Source organism: Mesoplodon bidens (genome assembly GCF_964165515.1).
Source record: "Mesoplodon bidens genome assembly, chromosome: 17".
Classification (NCBI taxonomy): Eukaryota; Metazoa; Chordata; class Mammalia; order Artiodactyla; family Ziphiidae; genus Mesoplodon; species Mesoplodon bidens.
In genome coordinates, this window is record NC_138174.1 from 59,630,364 (window position 1) to 59,656,381 (window position 26,018).

The 26,018-nt window shown below is 37.2% G+C and overlaps 1 long non-coding RNA gene across 1 annotated transcript; it reads right to left on the reverse strand.

Annotated features, from left to right (window-relative positions):
• Positions 1 to 421: 421 nt before the first annotated feature.
• Positions 422 to 13,971, reverse strand: LOC308605139. The gene is made up of 3 exons (XR_014013610.1): positions 13,890 to 13,971; positions 11,924 to 12,027; positions 422 to 1,035 (listed from the first exon to the last, which is right to left on the reverse strand). It is a non-coding gene; the product is annotated as an uncharacterized lncRNA (long non-coding RNA).
• Between the last annotated feature and the right edge of the window lie 12,047 nt (positions 13,972 to 26,018).

The window sequence follows — 26,018 nt, forward strand, 5'->3', positions numbered from 1 at the left end:
GAAGAGTAAGACGCGGAGATCACCTTCCTCCCCACAGATACATCAGAAATACATCTACACGTGGAACAACTCCTACAGAACACCTACTGAACGCTGACAGAAGACCTCAGACCCCCCAAAAGGCAAGAAACTCCCCCACGTACCTGGGTAGGGCAAAAGAAAAAAGAAAAAAACAGAGACAAAAGAATAGGGACAGGACCTGCACCAGTGGGAGGGAGCCGTGAAGGAGGAAAGGTTTCCACACACTAGAAGCCCCTTCTCGGGCAGAGACTGCGGGTGGCGGAGGGGGGAAGCTTCGGAGCCGCGGAGAAGAGAACAGCCACAGGGGCGCGGAGGGCAAAGCGGAGAGATTCCCGCACAGAGGATCCGTGCCGACTGGCACTCACCAGCCCGAGAGGCTTGTCTGCTCACCTGCCGGGGCGGGCGGGGCTGGGAGCTGAGGCTCGGGCTTCGGTCGGAGAGCAGGGAGAGGACTGGCGGCGTGAACACAGCCTGAAGGGGGTTAGTGCACCACGGCTGGCCGGAAGGGAGTCCGGGAAAAAGTCTGGAGCTGCCGAAGAGGCAAGAGACTTTTTCTTCCCTCTTTGTTTCCTGGTGCGCGAGGAGAGGGGATTAAGAGCGCTCCTTAAAGGAGCTCCAGAGACGAGCCGCGGCTAAAAGCGTGGACCCCAGAGACGGGCATGAGACGCTAAGGCAGCTGCTGCCGCCACCAAGAAGCCTGTGTGCGAGCACAGGTCACTCTCCACACCTCCCCTCCCGGGAGCCTGTGCAGCCCGCCACTGCCAGGGTCCCGGGATCCAGGGACAACTTCCCCGGGAAAACGCACGGGGCGCCTCAGGCTGGTGCAACGTCCTGCCGGCCTCTGCCACCGCAGGCTCGCCCCGCCTCCGTGCCCCTCCCTCCCCCGCGGCCTGAGTGAGCCAGAGCCCCCGAATCAGCGGCTCCTTTAACCCCGTCCTCTCTGAGCGAAGAACAGGCGCCCTCCAGCGACGTATACGCAGAGGCGGGGCCAAATCCAAAGCTGAGCACCGGCAGCTGTGGGAACAAAGAAGAGAAAGGGAAATGTCTCCAAGCAGCCTCAGGAGCAGCGGATTAAAGCTCCACAATCAACTTGCAATACCCTGCATTTGTGGAATAGCTGAGCAGACAACGAATCATCCCAAATTGAGGAGGTGGACTTTGAGAGCAAGATTTATTATTTTTTTCCCTTTTCCTCTTTTTGGGAGTGTGTATGTGTATGCTTCTGTGTGAGATTTTGTCTGTATAGCTTTGCTTTCACCATTTGTCCTAGGGTCCTGTCCGTCCTTTTTTTTTTTTTTTTTTTTACTTAAAAAAATCTTTTTGCTTAATAATTACTTTTTATTTTAATAACTTTATTTTATTTTATCTTACTTTATTTTATCCTCTTTCTTTCTTTTCTTTCTTTCTTTCTTTCTTTCTTTCTTTCTTTCTTTCTTTCTTTCTTTCTTTCTTTCTTTCTTTCTACTTTCTCTCCCTTTTATTCTGAGCTGTGTGGATGAGAGGCTCTTGATGTTCCAGCCAGGAGTCAGTGCTGTGCCTCTGAGGTGGGAGAGCCAACTTCAGGACACGGGTCCACAAGAGACCTCCCAGCTCCACATAATATCAAGCGGCGAAAATCTCCCAGAGATCTCCATCTCAACACCAGCGCCCAGCTTCACTCAACGACCAGCAAGCTACAGTGCTGGACACCCTATGCCAAACAACTAGCAAGACAGGAACACAACCCCACCCATTAACAGAGAGGCTGCCTAAAATCATACTAAGGCCACAGACACCCCAAAACACACCACCAGACGTGGACCTGCCCACCAGAAAGACAAGATCCAGCCTCATCCACCAGAACACAGGCACTAGTCCCCTCCACCAGGAAGCCTACACAACCCACTGAACCAACTTTAGCCACTGGGGACAGACACCCAAAACAACGGGAACTACGAACCTGCAGCCTGCAAAAAGGAGACCCCAAACACAGTAAGATAAGCAAAATGAGAAGACAGAAAAACACACAGCAGATGAAGGAGCAAGGTAAAAACCCACCAGACTTAACAAACGAAGAGGCAACAGGCAGTCTACCTGAAAAAGAATTCAGAATAATGATAGTAAAGATGATCCAAAATCTTGGAAATAGAATAGAGAAAATGCAAGAAACATTTAACAGGGACCTAGAAGAACTAAAGAAAAAACAAGCAACGATGAACAATACAATAAATGAAATTAAAAATACTCTAGATGGGATCAGTAGCAGAATAACTGAGGCAGAAGAACGGATAAGTGACCTGGAAGATAAAATAGTGGAAAATAACTACTGCAGAGCAGAATAAAGAAAAAAGAATGAAAAGAACTGAGGATAGTCTCAGAGACCTCTGGGACAACATTAAATGCACCAACATTCGAATTATAGGGGTTCCAGAAGAAGAAGAGAAAAAGATAGGGACTGAGAAAATATTTGAAGAGATTATAGTTGAAAACTTCCCTAATATGGGAAAGGAAATAGTTAATCAAGTCCAGGAAGCACAGAGAGTCCCATAAAGGATAAATCGAAGGAGAAATATGCCAAGACACATATTAATCAAACTGTCAAAAATTAAATACAAAGAAAAGATATTAAAAGCAGCAAGGGAAAAACAACAACACACAAGGGAATCCCCATAAGGTTAACAACTGATCTTTCAGCAGAAACTCTGCAAGCCAGAAGGGACTGGCAGGACGTATTTAAAGTGATGAAGGAGAAAAACCTACAACCAAGATTACTCTACGCAGCAAGAATCTCATTCAGATTTGATGGAGAAATTAAAATCCTTACAGACAAGCAAAAGCTGATAGAGTTCAGCACCACCAAACCAGCTTTACAACAAATGCTAAAGGAACTTCTCTAGGCAAGAAACACAAGAGAAGGAAAAGACCTACAATAACAAACCCAAAAGAATTAAGAAAATGGGAATAGGAACATACATATTGATAATTACCTTAAATGTAAATGGATTAAATGCTCCCACCAAGAGACACAGACTGGCTGAATGATACAAAAACAAGACCTATATATATATGCTGTCTACAAGAGACCCACTTCATACCTAGGGACACATACAGACTGAAAGTGAGGGGATGGAAAAAGATATTCCATGCAAATGGAAATCAGAAGAAAGCTGGAGTAGCAATTCTAATATCAGACAAAATAGACTTTAAAATAAAGACTATTACAAGAGACAAAGAAGGACACTACATAATGATCAAGGGATCGATCCAGGAAAAAGATATAACAATTGTAAATATTTATGTACCCAACATAGGAGCACCTCAATACATAAGGCAGATACTAACAGCCATAAAAGGGAAAATCGACAGTAACACATTCATAGTAGGGGACTTTAACACCCCACTTTCACCAATGGACAGATCATCCAAAATGAAAATAAATAAGGAAACACAAGCTTTAAATGATACATTAAACAAGATGGACTTAATTGATATTTATAGGACATTCCATCCAAAAACAACAGAATACACATTTTTCTCAAGTGCTCATGGAACATTCTCCAGGATAGATCATATCTTGGGTCACAAATCAAGCCTTGGTAAATTTAAGAAAATTAAAATAGTATCAAGTATCTTTTCCAACCACAACGCTATGAGCCTAGATATCAATTATAGGAAAATATGTGTTAAAAAATACAAACACATGGCTTCCCTGGTGGCGCAGTGGTTGAGAGTCCGCCTGCCAATGCAGGGGATACGGGTTTGTGCCCCAGTCTGGGAAGATCCCACATGCCACGGAGCAGCTGGCCCCGTGAGCCATGGCCGCTGAGCCTGTGCGTCCGGAGCCTGTGCTCCTCAACGGAAGAGGCCACAACAGTGAGAGGCCTGTGTAACGCAAAAAAAAAAAAAAAAAAAAAAAAAAAAACACATGGAGGCTAAACAATACACAACTTAATAACGAAGTGATCACTGAAGAAATCAAAGAAGAAATCAAAAAATACCTAGAAACAAATGACAATGGTGACATGATGACCCAAAACCTATGGCATGCAGCAAAAGCAGTTCTAAGAGGGAAGTTTATAGCAATATAATCCTACCTTAAGAAACAGGGAACATCTCAAATAAACAACCTAACCTTGCACCTAAAGCAATTAGAGAAAGAAGAAGAAAAAAACCCCAAAGTTAGCAGAAGGAAAGAAATCATAAAGATCAGATCAGAAGTAAATGAAAAAGAAATGAAGAAAATGATAGCAAAGATCAATAAAAATAAAACGTGGTTCTTTGAGAAGATAAACAAAATTGATAAACCATTAGCCAGACTCATCAAGAAAAAAAGAGAGAAGACTCAAATCAATAGAATTAGAAATGAAAAAGGAGAAGTAACAACTGACACTGCAGAAATACAAAAGATCATGAGAGATTACTACAAGCAACTCTATGCCAATAAAATGGACAACCTGGAGAAATGGACAAATTCTTAGAAACGCACAAACTGCCAAGACTGAATCAGGAAGAAATAGAAAATATGAACAGACCAATCACAAGCACTGAAATTGAAACTGTGATTAAAAATCTTCCATCAAACAAAAGCCCAGGACCAAATGGCTTCACAGGCGAATTCTATCAAACATTTAGAGAAGAGCTAACACCTATCCTTCTCAAACTCTTCCAAACTATAGCAGAGGGAGGAACACTCCCAAACTCATTCAACGAGGCCACAATCACCCTGATACCAAAATCAGACAAAGATGTTCCAAAGAAAGAAAACTACAGGCCAATATCACGGATGAACAGAGATTCAAAAATCCTCAACAAAATACTAGCAAACAGAATCCAACATGACATTAAAAGGATCATACACCATGATCAAGTGGGGTTTATTCCAGGAATGCAAAGATTCTTCAATATACACAAGTCAATCAACGTGATACACCATATTAACAAAAAATTGAAGGAGAAAAACCATATAGTCATCTCAATAGATGCAGAGAAACTTTCGACAAAATTCAACACCCATTTATGATTAAAAACCCTCCAGAAATTAGGCATAGAGGGAACCTACCTCAACATAATAAAGGCCATATATGAAAACCCAGAGCCAACATCATCCTCAATGGTGAAAAACTGAAAGCATTTCCACTAAGATCAGGAACAAGACAAGGTTGCACACTCTCACCACTCTTATTCGACATAGTTTTGGAAGTTTTAGCCACAGCAATCAGAGAAGAAAAGGAAATAAAAGGAATCCAAATCAGAAAAGAAGAAGTAAAGCTGTCACTGTTTGCAGATGACATGATACTATACATAGAGAATCCGAAAGATGCTACCAGAAAACTACTAGAGCTAATCAATGAATTTGGTAAAGTAGCAGGATACAAAATTAATGCACAGAAATCTCTGGCTTTCCTATACACTAATGATGAAAAATCTGAAAGTGAAATTAAGAAAACACTCCCATTTACCACTGCAATAAAAAAGAATAAAATATCTAGGAATAAACCTACCTAAGGAGACAAAAGACCTGTATGCAGAAAATTATAAGACACTGAAGAAAGAAATTAAAGATGATAAAAATAGATGGAGAGATATACCATGTTCTTGGATTGGAAGAATCAACATTGTGAAAATGACTCTACTACCCAAAGCAATCTACAGATTCAGTGCAATCCCTGTCAAACTACCACTGGCATTTTTCACAGAACTAGAACAAAAAATTTCACAATTTGTATGGAAACACAAAAGACCCCAGATAGCCAAAGCAATCTTGAGAACGAGAAACGGAGCTGCAGGAATCAGGCACCCTGGCTTCAGACTATACTACAAAGCTACAGTAATCAAGACAGTATGGTACTGGCACAAAAACAGAAATATAGATCAATGGAACAGGATAGAAAAGCCCAGAGATAAAAACACACACATATGGTCACCTTATCTTTGATAAAGGAGGCAAGAATGTACAGTGGAGAAAGGACAGTCTCTTCAATAAGTGGTGCTGGGAAAACTGGACAGGGATATGTAAAAGTATGAGATTAGATCACTCCCTAACACCATACACAAAAATAAGCTCAAAATGGATTAAAGACCTAAATGTAAGGCAGACACTATCAAACTCTTAGAGGAAAACATAGGCAGAACACTCTATGACATAAATCACAGCAAGATCCTTTTGGACCCACCTCCTAGAGAAATGGAAATAAAAACAAAAATAAACAAATGGGACCTAATAAAACTTCAAAGCTTTTGCACAGCAAAGGAAACCATAAACAAGACCAAAAGGCAACCCTCAGAATGGGAGAAAATATTGGCAAATGAAAGCAACGGACAAAGGATTAATCTCCAAAATTTACAAGCAGCTCATGCAGCTCAATAACGAAAAAACAAACAACCCAATCCAAAAATGGGCAGAAACCCTAAACAGATATTTCTCCAAAGAAGATATACAGATTGCCAACAAACACATGAAAGAATGCTCAGCATCATTAATCATTAGAGAAATGCAAGTCAAAACTACAATGAGATATCATCTCGCACCAGTCAGAATGGTCATCATCAAAAAATCTAGAAACAATAAATGCTGGAGAGCGTGCGGATAATAGGGAACACTCTTGTACTGCTGGTGGGAATGTGAATTGGTACAGCCACTATGGAGAACAGTATGGAGGTTCCTTAACAAACTACAAATGGAACTACCATATGACCCAGCAATCCCACTACTGGGCATATACCCTGAGAAAACCATAATTCAAAAAGTGTCATGTACCAAAATGTTCATTGCAGCTCTATTTACAATAGCCAGGAGATGGAAACAACCTAAGTGTCCACTGACAGATGAATGGATAAAGAAGATGTGACACAAATATGCAATGGAATATTATTCAGCCATAAAAAGAAACGAAATTGAGTTATTTGTAGTGAGGTGGTTGGACCTAGAGTCTGTCATACAGAGTGAAGTAAGTCAGAAAGAGAAAGACAAATACCATATGCTAACACATATATATGGAATCTAAGAAAAAAAAATGTCATGAAGAACCTAGGGGTAAGACAGGAATAAAGACACAGACCTACTAGAGAATGGACTTGAGGATATTGGGAGGGGGAAGGGTAAGCTGTGAGAAAGTGAGAGAGTGGCATGGACCTATATACACTACCAAACGTAAAATAGATAGCTAGTGGGAAGCAGCCGCATAGCACAGGGAGATCAGCTTGGTGCTTTGTGACCACCTATAGGGGTGGGATAGGGAGGGTGGGAGGGAGGGAGACACAAGAGGGAAGAGATATGGGAACATATGTATATGTATAACTGATTCACTTTGTTATAAAGCAGAAACTCACACACCATTGTAAAGCAATTATACTCCAATAAAGATGTAAAAAAATAAAAATAAAAATAATTTAAGGTAGACCCTAATAAAGATGCAGGTAGAACCCTCTAGAACAATACTGTATAATAGATTTTTCTGAAATGAGAGAAATGTCCTATATCTGTACCGACAATATCTTAACCATTAGCCATATGAGATGATTATCCACTTGAAATGTGGCTAGTATGACTGAGGAACTAAAATTTTTATTTTATTTAAATAGCCACATGCAGCTAGCGGCCACCACATTGTTCTTAGAAGAGAAAATTTAAATAATAAAAAATTATATTTTGTTATTCAAATTAAAAACAAAGAAGTAAAGAAAACATAACATAATACAGGTGGGCCAAAAAGATAACAAATAATACAATGGTATCTATAAACTCAACTGCATCAATATTACATTAAATGAATTTGGACTAAATACTCCAAATAAAAGGCAAACTACAGGCTGATTACATCCAACTATATGCTACTTATAAAAAGAAAAACACACTTTATACACAAGGACACAGAAAGTTTGAGAAAAAAAGGATAGGAAAACCTGTACCATGCTAATAATAATACTTGATAGATGATAGACACATAGATAGTGCAGTTCTATCAGTAGAAGTTAAATTAGATTTTATGGCAAGAATGATTCCCACAGATAAAAAGGCATATTTCATAATGCTAAAGAGATCAATCAAGAGAAAGATATCACAATCCTAAATCTATGTGTATCCAAAAACATAGCTTCAAAAATATAAGCAAAATTTGACAGAAATAAAGAAAATGTGCATCCCCAATCATATATGAAGATTTTAACACAGGTCTCTAGATAGCTGGCAGAAAAATCATACGAAAATAGTAAAGATATAAAATATCTAGAATTTACAAACTTTACCTAATTAGCATATGTAAAATGTGCTAGAGTGATAGAATTAACATTTGTTTCAAATATTTATGGGCTATTTACCAAAATTGACCATAATCTGGGCCATAATGAAAGACGACAAACTTTAAAATATTGAAATAATTCAGAATATGTTCTGACATAAGAAATAATTATCAAAGACATATCAATGAGAAAAAGACAAACTAACAGGAAAAAAGCCACCAAAAAAATGGGACAGGAACCAGTTCATTAAAAAATATATCAAAATGTCTAATAACATATGAAAAAGTGCTCAACATCATTAGTCGTCAGTGAAATTCAATTTAAAACCACAGTGAGAGGCTATTATAATTACACAGGAATGGCTAAAATGAAAAAATAAAAGATGGTATCAAGTGTTAGTAATGACATGGGACAAGTGTAACTTTCATATACTGTCTATGGAAATGTAAATTGGTACAACCAGTGTGGAAAACTGTTCATTACAGTAAGCTATATATATATGCATACTCTTATGACCCTGTAATTTCATGCGTAGTTATACAAAGAACAGAAATTTGTACAAATGCTCATCAAAACACATATGCTAGAAGGTTCACATTAGCACTATTCCTAGTAAATTCAAGCTGGAAAAAAAATCCATCATCAGTAGAACGGATAAATAAATTGTGCTATATTCATGCTGTGGATTACTATAGGGCAATAAGAAATTAACAAATTAAAACTACATGCAACAGGAATAAATCTCAGACATAAAATATTGAGCCAAAGAAGCCAGATACAAAAAATGTCTACTGTGTGGTTCCATGTATATAAAGTTCAAGATCAAGCAAATCTATGCTATGTCAGTCTTGAAGGTATATTAACTGGAAGGGTGAATGAAGAGGCTTCAGGGATGCTGGTAATATTCCATTTCTTGATCTGGGTTCTGGGGTTAGTGATTTGTTCATTTTGTGGAAGTTCCTTGAGTTCTACATTTATTATTAGTCCTCTTTTTGTATGTATGTGTGTATGTATGTAGTTTCACTAAAATGTTTGCCCTGAGGTTTAAATATGGAGGTATTGATTGGGAAGGTATCTTGACAGAAGTTGTCTATTCAGCCTTTGCTTTTATATCAAGCTAATCTTAAACTGAAACTGAAGATGTATATTTCATATAAAATTGAGATATATATTTCAGATTTCAGATTTATCATCTTCCAGAGATAGTTTCAGTTATATTCTAGGCACCCAAACCTTACCATTTTTATGGCTCCAAAAGTACAGTCTCTTTCCTATTGGGAGTCCTGACATGAGGGGTGTGTCTCACATATGATCAGTTTCCAACAGTTGTTCTGCACTTTGAGTTCTCAGTTCTTGCTGTCCATAAACTGGGATAGTTCATTGTTTCATATTTATGCTGAGGCTGACTGTCATGTTTCTGGTAATTTTTTTTTTTTATCTCAGGAAATAAGTAAGTGATTCCCACATCTTACTTTCAGGTCTCTGAGGGCTGGGGCAGTGGTTAGTCACAGGAGAACCATGCCTCCAGTTCCCTAGGCTTTTGTTTTTATCTCAGCCCTTTTCTTCTCAAAGCCCATGAGCACTGATAACCTTCTGGGCTTGAGAGTATTAAAGCACAGCTTCATTCTATACCTAGTACTTCTACCACACTTGACATTCATCCTTACCTGTTTATTCTGGCCTATGCTACCAGATTCCTTTCTCATTCATGGTAACTCTCCAACAGGAACTCTTCATATCCATCCTTGCTTCCAGGTCCATCAGTCTATTTCTATATATCTGAGCCCTAATTATATATAGTGTTCAAGTTCTTTCTCAAGGGACTGGTTGGGTCCCTATGAATGAAGCAATGTTCCTGAACATTCTTAAGTTAAGAATGTCCCTAAATATTTTATGAATTAGGACACTTCTCTGCCAAATGTCAAAAAAAATATTACCTGTCTCTATCCACAAATATATCAAAGTCTCAACTTTGTACTTTCCAGGATACCGAAATAAGTGTCAAAAATCAATTTTGCAGGGCAGGCAAGAGATAAATCAATTCAGAGAGGTGTAAGAGCAGCATCTGATGTAAAACAAAGGCTGAATAGACAACTTCTTCAAAGATACCTTCCCAATCAGTATCCCCATATACAAACATCAGTTCAGTCAGGTGTGAGTGACAGCAGAAAAGGAAAATTTGCTAAGGATACCCCCTTTGCTTGGTGTTTTTAAGCCTCTCCTTTTCTCACTTAGTTTTTTTTGTTTTGTTTCTTTTAATTTTCTCCTACTTGGATAGATATAGTGATCAGCATGAGAACTCTTTCAAAGGCCATCAATTTGAGTTGCTACCCATGATAAGAAAAAGAACTATTGAAAATCACTCACATTTGTCTGCTGAGGTCTTCTTTTCCTAGATCTCTATGATTATATTGTTCTTGTTCATCTAAAATTGTGAATTGGCTCCAGTGAATTGCACTCATTTATACATATCTTTATCTTCAGCTTCAGTTTTGGGAAAACACAGTTTGTTCACAGTAGGTTAAGTTTTGGGGTTACAGAAAGTCCCCAAATCTCAGTGGCCTAAAAAAGTTTTATTCCGCACTTAAGCAAATAGGTGGTGAGTCTGGCTGATGCTTAAGGGGAATCTGTTTTCTATGTAATGACCCAGGGTCTCCAGATCAATATTTGCTTCCATGACCACATGGCAAGGGTAAAAGCACTGAAGAGTCTCAAAATTAAAGGATTCTTCCTGGAAGAAACATGGGTCACTTCTGCTCACATTCCATTAGGAATGTAAGTCAATGGCCACACATCTGCCCTTAAGAGGGCAGAGAAGTGTCATCCCTCACTGCAGTCTTGTCCTAGCAGAAGGCAAAAATGAACTATTTTTTAAATAAAAATATGTTGAGTAACTAATGCTTTATACTGGTCAGCCAATCTAGACCAAATTTTGATTAATATAAAGGAGAAAGAAACAATCAACATGAAGAAAGCAAACACTAGATAAGAAAGGGAAAACAGTTCCTACTCTATTGGGGAATCAATTTTGCATAGCTTCGTAGAACAATTCTGAGACCAATCTTAGCTCAATAGGAAAGACTGATTTAACAGGTACATGACATCAGCCAAGAGCACAACAATGAGAAGTATTGCTGTGTCATGGATTGACTTATTGCCCCAATTCCAACCCTCTTTCTGCATCCATACTTTTGCATGACCTCAGGAAGGACAGAGTAGACTTTTCTATCCTTTGACTTGGGGTTGGCTCTGTAACTTGTTTCAGTCAATGGCATGTGGGTAGAAGTAAGCAATTTCTGAACCAAGACCTTAATGTCCTCCTGTGTTTCCACTTGCTCTCTGCCGTTTTCATGAGAAGAAAATACCTCAGGCTTCCCTGGTGGCGCAGTGGTTAAGAATCTGCCTGCCAACGCAAGGGACACGGGTTCGTGCCCTGGTCCGGGAAGATCCCACATGCTGTGCAGCAACTGAGCCCGTGCGCCACAACTACTGAAGCCCACATACCGCAACTACTGAAGCCCGCACACCCTAGAGCCCGTGGTCTGCAACAAGAGAAGCCACCGCAGTAAGAAGCCCACACTCACCACAACTAGAGAAAGCCCAGGTGCAGCAATGAAGACCCAGTGCAGCCAAAAATAAATAAATAAAAATAAAATAGATTTATTAAAAAAAAACAAAAACATACCTCAAGTGGTGCTGTGGTCATATCAGAAGGATGAGAGATACATGATAGGAAACCATCCTGGTCGCCACAGCCTGAAGAAGAGCTGCCCCAGGCATCCCATAAATCTGTACAGAGAAGCAAAGTCACAAAGCTGAGCCCAGCCTACATCAGCTGAACTTCTGCCAACCTTCAGAGAGACAAGAACAGTTACAAACGACTGCTGTTTTAACCCATGGAACTTCTGGGTAATTTGTTCTGCAGCAAGAACTAATCAATATATGGTACATGTGCCAGACACTGGCCATTCATAAAGTACAATGGATGAAAACAAACAAACAAACAAAAAAAATCCAGAATCTAGAAGACAAAAAGGATTGGAGATTGCCACACAAAGAAAAAGAAAAGCATTCTTGAGCATTAGGAAAGAAAAGTAAAAATGAATATATTTAATGTGACTTTTTTTGAATAATCAAGATACATGAACTAAGAGTGTATGTTCTGGTTTGTGACTATATTTACATGAAAAAGCTTCAAAGTTACAAAATTTGACATTTTTTAAATAAGATATGATTTTATTTAAAAATCAGGAAACAACGAAGTTGGAACAGACCCAATAATATACATGAGTGCCATTAATAAACAGCCTATAAAATTATAAACTTGAACATGATGTTTATTACAAAATCCTTTTATATTAGAATTAAAGGGATGTCTGAATTTTGAAGGCAGTGACTTTTGGAAAAACAAGAGAAAGCATTCGTTCAAAGAGTAAAACCATGGAATTCAGTGACTTAAAAAAATATATAAAAATGTAAACAAATTTTTACAACATAAACTTCAGAATGACAGTTTTTCAAATGAGATCATGACATATTTAAGAAAGCTAATTTGAAATACCTTCTAAAATGGAGACTGATGTCAAGAGGGTAGCCAGGCCTTAGCTAATATATGCAAAGCAAATTTTGATTTGGCAGGATTATGAGTCCAACCCAAACTTTTTATATTTTCATAAATAGGAAAAGGTGAAAGCGAGAAAAGAGTAGTAAGAGGGTCAGGAGCATGTAGGAACAATAGTTGATGACCTGGTTAAAATGACCCCAAACCGTTTTGTTTTTTCATTGATATTACTAAGAGATCCAAACCCAAGGATTCTCAGGTTCGCTTGCATCAGAATCACTTAGGATGCTTTTTAAAATACCGGTGCCCAGGCCCCACCTCGGATTCCATTGGTGTGATATTGGTATTTGTTAAAAGATCCCTAGGCCATTTAAATTGTAACCAAGGTTAATAATCATCACTACTTTGACCTATCCCAGGTATACATAAGTCAATTAATGATTAATCACAGTTGCCAACTCTCCAGTCCCAGGCTGTTCCCCGTCTGGTTGCAATCAACCTGATTGGGTCATGTGCTCTGATTACCTAAACTTGGAAGAACTGTCACGTTATTAAATATTTACAAAGTAACACAGTGATACTTTTGTAAGCTGTGTCTCACAGTCGTCAAGGTGGATTACATAACAGATAAAGGCAACAGATTACCAGTTAACCCTAAAAAGAATCTGCTATGTCTATAGAAATGACTATGTATGCAAAAATACTAGTTCCCAGTTATATGAAGCAGAGTACATGTTTAGTTTCAACATTATGCTATGGAAGGGAGTGAAAAACAGAAAACTCCAATGTCTTAGGTTCGACTTGTGTAAAATAGAAGACATTTTAAATATAGATTACATAATACTGAGCTATATTTACTGGTGATTTATAAAAGAGACACAGAAGAAATATTAGCTGAATATCGACTAAAGTCCAGGTGTAGGAGCTAGGTACGTGCAATACAATAGGGCACAGAGTAACTTACCAAAAAGAAAGAAGAAATGAAAGAAGATGGGAAGGAGGAAGGGAGAGAGGAAGAGAGAAAGAAAGGGAAAATCAATTTGGGGGAAAATCAAGCAAAACAAATACAATGGAACAATTTCAAGCTTACAATTTGCCAATCTTGCTACTTGATTGAAGTGATTAAATACAAAACTCCTTTTGGAGTTATTTTCTGTAAATAAAATGACGTGCTTGCAACCGTAGAACATCTCTAATGCTCTTAGTTACGTGCAGCCTGCAAAACATCAGGTAAAAAAATAGGTGATAAGATCCTGAGCAGCTTTAGCAAGAAAAAAGCGTTTAACAGTAAGGACTGCGCTCACTGTCCATGTTTCTCTTCCAAAAGGCAATTTGACTGTAACTCTCCCAGATTTGGAAGTTACTCATCCGACTCACGAGGGGACGGGGGAAATTTATCAGCCTCCTCCCACCATGGCTGGGCAGAGGATAGAACAAAAGGGCAGTAGACAACATGAGCAAGAGTCAGCCAAGTTTCCTGCCCAGGCAAACAGAGAGGATAGGAGGAAAGGAAAGAAAATGGTAACAGAAGCTTTTTTTATGCCGGAAATGTAAGAGTGCCTTTGTTGTAAAACACAGGCGTTGATTTCCTGTTTCCATAACTTATGACTGGTGAGTTATTTTTACATTTATCTTAATGAGGTTACACCCTGCTCTGAGATTTCATAAGCCATTGCCCTGCCTATGAAACAAACAAAATATTCTTCTCTCTGATTCAGTTTCTCTGTTGACCTTGGGATAGCTGAACAAGAGAATGGTCTGGATTACACATTAACCACTGTGTCTAAAAGTGTGTGGGGAGAAGGGGTACTCAGGCTTTGTTAACGCTGAGGAATTCTTTACCTGTGAGACTCAAAAGTCAGTGTTATTTCCTGACTTTTATTTGTACCTTGAAAAGTTACAAAGGACCAGAAAGCGTTTCCTAAATCATGGAGGAAAAGTTCTCAAAGAAAAAAGTGTAAATATATATTTGGCCTTGAACGATGCATCTCAAATCAATTCTGACAAAAATCTTGTGTGGGTGAATAAAAATTAATGGAACATGATTCATTGTGGGCATCAAACATTCAAATTAGTAAAGAGCATAGCCAAGGAGACGCACTTATTTTATTCTTCAGTTATTACCTGCATGCTGCAGTGGACAGAGGAATTTGGAATGTGTCCTTTATTGCTGCCACGCTGCTTCGGGCGCTGGCTTGGGAATTAAGGATCCATGCCTCTACATAATGATATATGATTAGCACTGTGAAAGTAATTGAACTCTTTGTTCTAGAGAATCCCTTGCAGTGTCAGCAAGAAGCTGGAACAAACTGTGTCATTTAACAGCGTTATGCCGTAAGTGAGGAAAACCTCTGATCCCTGCACAATTAACTTCCTGATAATTTTTAAATTCTCAAGATTAAATAGAGAATTAATATAATAGACCATGTAAATGTGCATTAGAGAAATAAAGCAGTGCAAAGGCACTAAGAGGGCTGGGAAAATTTAAAGAAATTAACAATTGTTCTCAAAGATAATAAGAGACAGGTGTCAAGCTGTTAAAAGGATGATTAATGTAACGGGAGCAGCTGAGAGTGGTAAATGCACAGCTGTTGCAAAGATTAGTTATGTAGTAACAGAGAATACCACTTGTTTTGCTGGGCACTCCACTAAACTAAATTATATTAAGAGCTTATAAAGTATCCTGGAAAGTGAAGTAATAATGATATTGACACCTGTTTTACATAGTAAACCCCTATAACTCAAAGCAATGATATTGACTCCTATTTTACGTAATAAAACGCTATAACTCAAATCAATGATATTGACACTTATTTTCATAATAAAACGCTGCAACTCAAATCATTTGCTCTAACTTTGTGCCTTCAAAATCACAGCACACTAGCTTTATTATTTATGAAATTTCTCAATTTTCTCCATTAAATGTATGAAATATCTCAATAATCATTTTAAGACAATAATGCTTGCATTAGGTTGCATTAATTTCAAAATGATCAAATTTTGAAAGTGATATGTTCTCTTTGAAGTTCACTAGTTCCAAACTCTCTTTTATTCTGATAGTTTCGTTTTATCAAAATGTTGCTGTATTCAGCGCAGAGTGATGAGTTGCATTTCAAGTAATTCTATAAAATCTGATGAGCCTTCCTCTTGGATAAGGACTGGACTATATTTGGTTCAGTCTCAGGGTCACACTGATCTTTAGGAAACAAAGGAAAGAAGGAGACATTGCTTTGTAATTATTCTCAAACGAAATTTTTGTTTGTTTTCAATACCATCTAATTAAGCTAATTAATATCCTCTTGTACAACAAAAAACATAAAACAGAAAGAAAAAGAAGTATCAAAACAGTGACATGGGGCTTCCCTGGTGGCTCAGTGGTTGAGAATCTGCCTGCCAATGCAGGGGACGCGGGTTCGATCCATGGTCCGGGAAGATCCCACATGCTGCGGAGCAACTAAGCCTGTGTGCCACAACTACTGAGCCTGTGCTCTAGAGCCCGTGAGCCACAAGTACTGAGCCCGAGTGCCACAATTACTGAACCCGCGTGACTATAGCCTGTGCTCCACAATGAGAGAAGCCAACGCAATGAGAAGCCCATGCAGTGCAACAAAGAGTAACCCCCGCTTGCCACAACTAGAGAAAGCCCATGCGCAGTAACGAAGACCCAACACAGCCAAAAATACATAAAATAAATTTATTTTTTTAAAAAGTGACATGACTATATTTATGGCTGCCTATGGTATTTCTTTTTAAAAAGAGTCTATGAATAAAAATGATTTCAGTTACTCATTCACAACTTTCTGGAGAGTGTACACTCCTTGGTGGCAGGGACCTGGGTTTATTCAGTAAGGTTTTTGTTCATAATGTTTTGTTTTGATAAATTATAAAAAAAATTTTCACACCTCTCTAGGTCCTTACCCTCTCCTGTGATTTCCCTTCACATTGGCAAGTGGCTGCTAGTTCTGCCTACTATGTGAATTGAAAATCAAAGTATCAATAGATTTGAGCCAATAAATTACTATGAGAATTGATCTCAAACACCATTCTTATGCAATTTTGGAAACTTTTCTATGTGTTTGTATGTTTGATGGCTGACTAAACAATTAACAATGTTAAACTGAGACACCAGACACAAGATTCTAGTCATTAATTTCTTGTTAGTGATCAGAAAAGTTTTGTTTCTACCTGGATAGACTTAAAGAAAGCATCAATCTTGCTTATTAAAGTTAGTTTGATAGTGCAGGATTCAAATGCTTAGAATTTAATTCTGTGGGCCTTTTCTGCCTTGCTTTTTTTGTGTGTGTTTTGGTTTTTGCTGGAGTGAGGTGGCTATGCAATTAAGCTTCCACTAGTTTTTAATAACCACTGGTCCGTTGAATTTGGATCCAAGGTTTGATCAACATGAACGCTTTCTGGCTGTTTCCCTTGCAGATTAATATTTGAATAATCAAAGAGACCAATGTGAAGTAATAATGAATTTTTATACTGCTGAAGGTTCTCCTTATAAAGAAGGAAAAAGAAAAAGCATTATATTAACTGAGTAAAGGAAATAGGTTTGGTTTAACTTTTTCTAAACATTTCTTAAAGTTTGGTTGAACTTTTTCCATACTTTCAAGCAGCTATCTCACTTGTAGATTCTAAAACCTTAGCGAAATTTTGCTTATAAGAGAGTGGGTGTAATAATTTAATGAAAAATTCTATTGGTGCTGCTGATATGGATGACTGTCAAGGGTGTGTCTTCAGGGTGACATCAGTGTTTTGAGGTGGTGAATCTAGTCACAGTATATTTAATAATATACTGTAGTCAGTTGGCTTTTCCATTATCTGTGCCATTCAAATTATAAATCAAGCTTCTCTAAATCTTTTGTTTGTCATTAAAGTAACTGCCTGTTGAATGAATGAGCTGAAATTCTTAGGTAAGTTTATAGAAATATAAAAATGTATGTGCGTAACAAAAAAAGAATATTATATTCAGTTTTAGAATTATGACAAATCCCAGAGCATAAACAAAAGCATGAAGCTGAGTCCTAGAAACCAGAAAATTTAGACTATGTAGTATGTCAGCAACAAAGAACATAGTGAGGCATTTTGAAATCCCTGTAGTTCTTACCTTATTCAAATGTAGTAGTTGTTTGTTTACCTACCTTTCCTTCCTTGATCTCTGCCTCATGCCTATCTCCATAAACGTGCCAATGGCATAAGAGTAGGCTTTTGTTTTTCTCATAGTTCTGTGTTCTGCAATGTCCAACCAATTGCCTTTCATTTAAAGGGTTCACAAATACATTTAAATGAATTGATCACCCATGGATTCAAAACTGGAGAATCAAAGTCCAGGATAATGCACAGAAACCAACAAGGAAGAAGGTACTTAGAAAGAAGTAAGGAAAATAAATGAGAAACAGCAGAGGTTCTAAAAAATAAAAAGAAGCAAGCAGACAGGTTTCAGGATGGTTGCAGCAACTGGAGAATCAAGACAAAGTGAGAATTCATTTCATTCAATACCCAAGTATTAGGTAAGTGCCAGGCTGCATGGCGAACACTGGATGACAGCAATGAATAAGACAAACATCTTCTCTGACCTCCTGTAATTTGTTGCCTAGTGGAAAGCATAGTAAAGGAAATAAGCATTGTTCTTGGGTAGATAGTAATGTGTAGACAATGGGTAGGGTCAGCCAGGACTTCTGGGAATAAATGACATCTACTCAGATCTAAAAGGTGAGCAAAAAAGAACCACCATTCCAAAAGTGGGAAGAAATACATTCCAAACAGAGTGAACACGTGCCAGTTTCCTGAGGGAGAGAAAACAGAAAGTCCAAGAAACCAGAAATAAAAGCCAGTGAGGCCAGAGGAGTAAGTGTGAGGGGGTTTGGCAGAAGATGAAGTTGGAGAAAGAGGCAGTGGCCAGATAATGCAGAGGCTTGAAAACCAAGGTAAAAATTTTATTCCAAGTGCAATGAGAGAGTTTCATACCTATTCCAAGTACAGCAGAGGTCATGATCTAATTTAACTTAAAAGAAACAAAAACAAAAAAAAACACTTTTCTGGTTGCCTTGTGAAGATTAGATTTTAAGGGAAACCGGAGTGGAAGTGGGAAAGCTAGTTAAAGGCCACAGAAGCATCTCTGACGCGTGACGATGGCAGCCTCAATTGGGGCAATCATGGTGATGACAGGGAAACGTAGGGCTCTTTGATTGAATAGCATTTCCTGAAGGATTAGATGGTGGAGACGGGAGTGAGGAAAGTAGGGAACCAGGACTGACCCTTAGAGGAAATGGGTGAACGTTAATGCATGTATTGGTTTTGTCTCTCCCTCCCCAACAAAAGGGATGGAAGACCAAGGTTGAGTGGAAGTAGGAATCAGTAGCTCATGCTTAGTTATGTTCATGTGGAAATACTGATTAGTGGGCATGTCTGTATATGTGAGTTTGGAGATCAAAGGAGACGTCTTGGCTGAGATATTAATTTTGAAATCATCAGCACAATATAGTATTTAAGGAATGAAAATGTATGAGATCATCCAGAGAGAGGAGAGAAAAGTAGAGAAGAGATCCAAGTACTACCGGCAATCAGAAATGTCATGAGAATACCTTCAAGTTATTTTGTTTCTACCCTTGGCAGACCTCCTAGACCTTTCCAACTAGAGTCAGCTACATGGAACAGGGCTCAGTCTTCATAGGATCTCCCTGTGAAAGCAGGAGACTTACCACTAACTGACTGGGGGACATATGTTACTGGAAAATAATAGCAGGTATTAATAATTTGAAGTTTCTGTTTTAGTGCCACCAACACAACTTTTGATTAAGAAAAACCATGTTCTAAGCCTAGTCTGCAACCTGGGCATGAGGAAATCTTTTTTCTATGTAAACATTCAAGTTATATGCCAATCCTATAAAAGCCTTAAGATTCCTGGTTGCAATCAATTAAAATTACTAATGAGATGTTGATTTTTGTACCCTAAGTCACATCCTCTACCTTTTCCAATCTCCAGTACAGTACGTGTGGTTTTCCTTCCTTGATCAACATCCAATCTCAGGAATGGAACCAAAGTTAATTCTGACATAGGTAAAAATGACTGATGACTTCTTAAAATATTTCCTTTCCCTGAGAAATTTTCTTTTCAACAAAGATTTGGAAAATTATGGTGACATTGAAAACATCTAAAGGCAGAAATAAAGCCTTCAGTGGTGGAATTTCAGGTGATTGCATTCAGGAGAGATTAGGGAAGATAGAGGAGGGAGAAGGGGTTTTATGCTACTATTGGTAGCATTAACATATGCAGTGAAATGCCCATTTAGGAAGCAGAGAATATCGATTTAGCTAAAAATGCATATCTTAGATATCATATCCCCTTTATCGATTACAAAGCATTGGTACCCTGACCCAGCTGAATTCTGTGTAAAAATTAAAGCGTCAAGCTTTTTCCCAACAAAAATTTTTCTTTTCATAAAGAACTGAAAAGTATGTCTCTCATGGGGTAAAAATAATACTAACAATGGTTAAAGTTTGTTTTGTATTTATGTATTTACTTTTAAAAAAAATGCCTCCAGTGCCCTTCCTTTTAGGAGAAACAAAAGCAACACACTCTAGAAAGTACTAAATTTAAAAGCAGAGCAGAGGCCCTATTATTTGAAACACAGTTCAAGGCAACTCAGACAATAAAACCATTGGCTGGGGTAAAATTTAACTGACCTTTTCAAGGTTGAAAGAGATCTTCAATCAAAATGCTTCTCTGTCAGTAGAAGAAGAGCTCTGTATTGAACTGATTTAATAGTCAAACCTACAGAAATCCCTCTCACTGGGGAAACATAAGCTAAAACAAAAACAACAACAATAAAAACCTGCCACAATTGTGGTAAGTAGACTTGTTGAGCTGTATTTCTTTACTTCAAAGGATACCACAGGTGAGAGGATTTTTTTTTTAAGTAAAACAAGTCCTATGGACAAAAATTTTCTTTAGGAATAATATTATTCCTTACTCCTGTTGTGTTAAGTTTACTCAGTCACTGTAAACTCTTTTCAGCAGAATTTAGACATCTCTTACATGATATTTAAATAAAAGCCTCTATTTTTTGGACACAAAAGGATACTTATGGTTTGCTGTAATGCATTTACTATCAATGTCACTGACCTACCTTCAGGACTGAATCCATGAGGAAATGTTCCCCTGCACTAAATGAGTCACAGTAAATATGATGTTAGCTGTGCTTCTTGGGAAATGGAAAACATTTTCTCTGGAAGTTGATTTTCATCCTAGTGAAGTACCTTTCAGGGACTCTATTTTGTTTTTCAGCTCTTGACCACTTTAGCCACAATCACGGCAGATGCTCAGAGATATCAAGTTGAACAAGTTCAGATCAGTGGGTGGTTTGAAATGACTTGACAAGGTGAGACCGGTGTGCCTTCTTAGGTTTGAAATGAAGAACAACAAATATTATTACTGTACTTCTGATTCTCTCTGGGAGCAAATCTGATTGGTGTGCAAATCCCTCACAAAGAAATATTAATAGAAGCCATAATTCTGACACCTCCTCGAATTGTGGGAAGTGAGTCAGAGGCCACACAGCAAACCAGCACCATTATTAATTTCACACTTGAGTAGAACCACAGAGTTAAGTACTCATTGCATGTATTCAAACCACAGCAGACAACTGGATTCAGTGGTAACCATAAAAGAAAGTTGAATTTTTTAAAAAAAGATGAAGACTACAGAATACAAGGCTTTCTATCACAAAAAGTCACTTTTACTAAAATATGTACTTCCTGGATTTGATCATAATTTATATGTATGTAGTATGAACTATCAATGAGGCCAAAGCTTATACTATTTGAATGAATTAAAGTATAAAAGTAATTTTCCAGATAGTTCTATAAATGACAATTCCTCTTGCCTGGAATCTGAATTAGGGTAAAAGTATTCTCCTCCCTTTCTTTTTCTGTCCCTAATTGTCACAGTTACTTTTACAGTTTGCTCAATTCTTCACTTTGATAATACAGATCTCTTCCAATTACCAAATTTCTCAAATAATTTTGTGATCCTTAGAAAGGCTATATAAAACATTGAATATACAGTCCAGGAAATCACTATTAAAACAGTGGCCTGCATTATGAATATGCATAAATACATTCATTGATTGAACTGTTAAATAAATAGATAATATCAGCTTGGAGTGGTACTGATTTAGAAAAATATATAGTGAAGGGAAGAAAAGGAGAGATTACCCAGGAAAAAATTTGCTTGCCAAATGACGGAAAACTGATATGTTTTTCAAAGTAACATCAAAGTAATTTTAATGTTAAGAGTTTCACCTGACTTTTAGCTTTTATCAGCATAAAACCTAACAAGTTGCACACACACACACACACACACATTCCAGCATTTATCTTTTATTCCTGCCTTTGTCTTAAGCCCTGCATCTGTTTCAAACTCATCAATAAGATCTTCTGGTGACGTGAATTTAGACTTGAGTAATGGACTCATGTTCACTTAGCATTTCACTTTCTTTGTACAAGGAAACATACATTCTAATCTAGATCAGCATCCTCTTTCCTGAGCTAATACCTACAGCTGTGCCCCATCCATCAGATGAGTGGATGTTAACACAGATGTTAACAACCAAAAAACAACTATAGAGTGAAAACATTGGTTAAAAAAAAAGTTGCATGTCCTTCAAAGCTGATTGTTACTGACTCGAGTATTTTAAAAGCTGATTTCAAGTGAAACTATTTTCCACGTTATAATTGGAACCATGATAATTGAAATCCAAAGACTGATTTGCTGCAAGCAAAGGTTGAAAGCATTTGACTTAAAATTCTCAACTTTGTATTTCAACTTATGCATACAAACGTGGTCTCAGGGTATACAAGTTGTCCCCATGAGAAGATCACATTTTACTTAGAAAATGATTTCAAGACACTGAGCAATTAATAGGACAACTTTTGTAGCAGGCAAGGATAGCCACAAAGGGAAATGTAACTGCTTGAAATCTAGATTAAAAAAAAATTCAGTGGACTGGTAGTTTCTGACATGACTTTTTTGAACAGATTTACTGGTGGGCCCAACGCCTCCTTGTCTGGTATTGTGAAAAGTTGACTAGCCCACACCAAGTCTCATCTCAGAAAAGCATTTTTAAGATTTATGGGTGTATTTTGAGATTTTATGATTGCCATTTGATTTATGACGTATGTAGTGAATTTTCTAATAATATGCAGGGTGCAGCATTCAAACGCAAAAAACATATTACATTCTAATCATTTTCCATCAAAATACAGAAACATATGAAGGTGGGATTGAAATAATGCTACATTTGACCGTTCCCTGACTTGCCTCTCCTCCTTTTCACACCCGCAACCCCCTCTGCCCATGGTGGTATGTCGTAGCCCATCCTGAAGACATATGATGTTTATACTACAGCTGCTGCTGCAACATCTTTGATCTATGTGCCCACTGTGTTTATGTTCCATATATTTTCATGAGAAATCAATGATATTGTTTTTTTTTTTAAGGGACCCAGGAGACCAAGGGTTTGAGGGAGGTTATAGTCCAACTTGACAGGATTTATAATTAAAGAAGTTTAAAATGTTTACAAGGGCTCTTTATATTCTCATGTCATAGGCATGATTTCTTCATAGAGAAGACATTATCCAAAAATAGAGGATTGAACAGACAGCACCGATGAATTCTCTTCAGCATACATCCGTTCCACTCTTCTGGTGGTAAAGTCATAGAATCACCACTATGATCTTGTTTAAACTAACAGGAAGCCTCAAATGCTTTTCTGACAGTAGAAAGATCTTGGAAGACTTGGCCAAATAGTTAAAGCCATGAGAGATGTTCAAAATTTAATCATGTATCATTATTATATTTGCAAAAGTTGTATGGCCCCAAACAGATAAAATGAATATGAAATGAATGTAGGATCTCCAAAATATTTAAGGTCTTTTTAGCTTGCAAAGGAGGCATTTAAATATTAAGAGCCAAAGAAATGCAAAGACCAATCAATTAATATAGCATCATAGGTGGGAATTTCAGCTTTCCACGAGTAGCCCTGGAAAACAGACCTCTGGGGCTATAGGGCTATGGCTCTAAATATGAGAGATTATAAATAGGGCTTATGATGTTCCATAAATGTCATGAAAAAGAGGCCAGTGAATATTCTGTCAAATGCTTCTGGTCATTGCACAATCATAACCAGCTAAGAAGGTATCCTCCAAATTGCTTAGGATAATAAAATTGTTTATTTAACAAATAAGACTCTTTAAACCCAGGGAGATTTTAAAATTAAGCATAGAAAAGCCTAAGAGAATCAAGCATGTGGTGTTAATATCTTTGTGTTAAGCTATCTGGGCTTTTACTTTCTATAATTTGTAGTGTTCCAGAGAATTTGTCCTATTAGAAGAACAGACTTGTGATTTCAATTTAATGTGTTGCTGAATAATTGATTTCAACTTGTGATTTAAAGTTAAAATGCAAGTGAAATACTAATGAAAAGTACTGTATATTTAATGGAACTTACAAATAACCATTTTAATAATTTTAATAAGTAAATGTACTACTTGAGCATTTGAATGTTGATCAACAAATCAAATTACTTTAAAAGTGTATTTGACTAGTTAAATGAAAATTTAGTTTAAAATATTTACTAGTCTTTAAGTTTTAAATAGCACCAATCATTAATTATAGATCTCTTTAAGGTATTATTAAATTCTTCTTGTTTTATAACTCTATAAATTGATTTACAACTTAACAAAGAACTAAATTTAAAATTTTGTGACTGTAACAAATTTAATATTAATTTTTAAACAAAAATCCCTTAATAATTATTTTGTGCACACACACACACCCCTTAGAAGCATCTATAAAGTCACATTCATGACAAAGACTTTTGTGATAAAGAGAATTTGGATTTTTTTTCCCCTTAGAAGTACCTACTATGCCTGGACTACATAACAAGATGTAAACAAGAACTGTTAGGAATTAGCAGATTGATTCTAAAATAAATAGATTGTGTAATAATTTCAACAAAAAAGGTGAACTAGCTACATTGGTTTTTTTCTGTTGAATTTAGTCAGATTTTAAAGTATGAAGAGAAACATCTAAAGCTATTAATTATCTGGTTGGCTTACAGCATTCTTAATCTCCATTTATAAATTTTGGAAATGATAAGTATAAATATAGTTGAAGCCATATTATTCACTGGGTTTGGAGCAGTAGTTTGTCAGTTAATGGCAAAAAAAGAAAAAAAGAAAAGGTTCAAGCAAGTAGTCATTAGAAATAATTAAATTAAAATTTATTTTAACATAAAAACACATTTGTTTGCCTTTCTTTATATATGGATATTTGCTTTGATTAGAAATCAACAGATTAGTATTTTCCACATTCAGAAGTTCATTATCTAAAATTTCCAGTTTTCTTTCTTTAAAGTGGTCCAACTTAAAACAGCAGCTAGCAGTATAATCAGATACAGAAACTGTCAGCTGGTATTCCGTATCTCTGTCTTTCACAGCTCTTGCTCATACCTAGAGAGCTTTTTTAGTGACTCACCTTTCTTGATTCTTTCCATAGCATTCAACATGGTTCTCATAGAAACAAAGATAGATCTTCTACTGTATCTAGATACATTGGCAGGTATGCACCTATGTCATGATATATAATGAAAGTGTATATTATAAAATTCTAATGAAATATAACCTTGTTTCAGTCCCCATGTCAACACCATAAATGAGTAACTTGATCATTTGTCCAAAGTGATTTCTGCCCATTTAAGTCCTTGACATGTGCAGCAAATCGGCAAAAACTGAAAGAAGGAAAGAAGGAAGGAGGGAAGAAAGGAAGGAAGGGAGGGAGGGAGGGAGGGAAGGAAGGATAGAGGGAGGGAGGGAAGGAAGGAGGGAGGGAGGGAGGGAGGGAGGGACATCACATGAGATTAAGCTTCAATATTTTAACCTATGTTATTATGTTATAAGGGGCAACATCAAATAACATATATACAGAAGTACTGTGCTTAAAGCCAGCTCTTATGGGCTTATAAGCATCAATTCTTTAATTTTCAGGAAGTTTGAAAGTCAGTCACTAAACATAGCCATTATCAAAAATTTAATCACATAAACTTAAAATTAAATACATTACATCAAAATCAAAGACAGTAAATACTTAAAACTCATCACTTCTTAGTTGCTTTAACATATTTTCCTATTATCTATGTTCTTGAGGTTACTTACA